The 2,167-nt window shown below is 27.0% G+C and overlaps 1 protein-coding gene across 1 annotated transcript in view; it reads right to left on the bottom strand.

Moving 5' to 3' along the window:
* Positions 1-457: 457 nt before the first annotated feature.
* The window catches only part of LOC117171666, a 4,239-nt gene continuing 2,529 nt past the window's right edge, over positions 458-2,167 (bottom strand). Inside the window, exon 4 of the mRNA XM_033359177.1 lies at positions 458-889. The gene's annotated coding sequence lies outside the window, so the exon portion shown is untranslated. The remainder of the gene's footprint in view (positions 890-2,167) is intronic.

Below are 2,167 nucleotides of genomic sequence, written 5' to 3' on the forward strand. Positions count from 1 at the left end.
AAAACTTTTATTTATAAATATGGGAACAAATTTCTATCTTGGGACTGGCTTGGTCGGTTGATTTGAGTGTCACATGTCCTTAAGCTTGTCTTTAATTTCTTTCAAAGCCTTCGATTTGTTCTGATTATTGGTCTCATAAATTTCTTTAATTCGAGCTATGAACATAAGAGGAGCAGTGGAAGTAACAGGATCATTGACAATGGTGGTGGAACAATTTCCAAATTTTGGTGATTTTAGGATGCTGAATAAGGTCAATATCTTGTATATATGGAGGAAAGTTGGAGTTGCAGGATGGTCGTTAGAGCCTCCAGCCAAGCGTACTGTCCCGAAGAACCTCTACAGATAGAACAAAAAATAATAAGAATTTAAATTTATCTGTCCGAATTTCCACATTTATTAGCACACCCTTATACAAGAAAGGTTGTTAAATAAATTTGTCACATGCAGTTTGCATCTTGGCTATCAGAAATTCTTAGATAGAAGAAACAGTCTTGATGTTATAAAGCCTGTAAATTTATGGTAAAAAAATAAATAAAAAGAGGTAAATGTAAAAAATTAGATAGGAAAAAATGCAATGTCGTGGATTAAGGTACTAAATGAAATAGGAAAAGGAACGGGAATCCTTTACGTAACTTCAGGTCCCATGGGTATCAGCGCGATACGTGTATAATTCCATTTGTTGTGTCTATAAAAAATGTGTATAATATTAATAAATCACTGTATATTGAAAGAATTCTAATATTAAAGAATGCGCCAAATCAATCGTCGATTTAAATGTCATGCGAAGTCCTTCGGCAGTGCTGTCCGTCAAAAAATATTCTTTTTCTAATTGGCCATCAATAACTCGTTGTTGCCAATCATTTATAAATTGCAAACCATCTTCAATTACCTATAAAAAAAATTATCTTAACCAGGGTGGCCGTTTTTATCAAAGAAAAAAATTTCCGGTTATTTCCCGGTTTGTTCCCGGTTCACAAACATTTTTCACGGTCAATGAAATTTAAAAAATCGAACTCTATTCTAAACGTTTTGCCATTTAAAGTAATAAACAACAAATAACAAATTGAAGCATTCAAAATAAAACTCTTCAATTTAAAACTTTTAAAATTGAAGTTTAAGAGTTTTTCACTTTTATAAATTATAGAGTTCAAAGATTCAGATTAAGGTCAAAAAATATAAATCCACGTCCACATTTTCAATACTCTAATTTGAAGAATCAAACAATGAACTCAAAAATGTTCAAAATATATTATTTTTAGTAATTTTAAGCTCGATACATTAAAAATTGAAAAATATTTTGTTTTTTAAACTTAACAGTTCTTCAATTAGACGTTAAATTACTTTTATTTTGAAAAGTTCAATCATCCTTGAAAAGCTTAAAAATTTTATTTTAAAATCTTGAAAAATCTAAAAGTGGTTTTGAATTTTTTCAAATTTAAAATAATTTTAGAAATTTTTTTCAGAAGTTTTAAATATATTTTAAAATGAATAAAATTTTTTTCACAACTTTTAAAAATCCTGAAAATAAATAAAAAATCCTTAAAATTTGAATTTATACATAGCAATAGAACACTTATTATTTGTAGAAAAAAATTATTGTAATTTTAAGAGATATTTAGAAGTTTTAAAAAAACAAAATTTGGCTATTCGTACAGAAATTTTGGTGCAAATACCCACAGCCGAATTAAAAAAAGTAGATTTTTGCAGATTTCAAACAAAAAATTTAGAGCCTTTTTCAGAATTGCGAAAGACTTCAAAAGTATAAAAATATTTTCTTATGATTTTTAGGAAAATTGAAAATAATTTTTTATTTTCAAAAATTATTGTAACAGAAAATTTCAAAAGATTTTAAGAGATTTCAAAAATTATCAAAGATGAACCTGGAAGATTTTAAGGATTTTTTTTTAATTCGCAGGATTTTCCAAAAATTGTTGGAAAAAATCGATTAATTTAAAAATGTATTTATATGTTCTGAAAAAATATATTAACACACTTCGTTAAAATTACTTGAAATCATTTCAAGTTTTTTATTAATTTTGAATCTTTTGAAAACTGCTAGATATTTCTTAAAATTGTGGGTCCGGATGCAATAAGGGCACATAAAATTTTTTCGTGCGAAAACGAAGTCCCCTGGAGGCTTTAGAAAAAATTTTCGAATTTTAATTTT

Source organism: Belonocnema kinseyi, chromosome 4 (genome assembly GCF_010883055.1).
Source record: "Belonocnema kinseyi isolate 2016_QV_RU_SX_M_011 chromosome 4, B_treatae_v1, whole genome shotgun sequence".
Lineage (NCBI taxonomy): Eukaryota > Metazoa > Arthropoda > Insecta > Hymenoptera > Cynipidae > Belonocnema > Belonocnema kinseyi.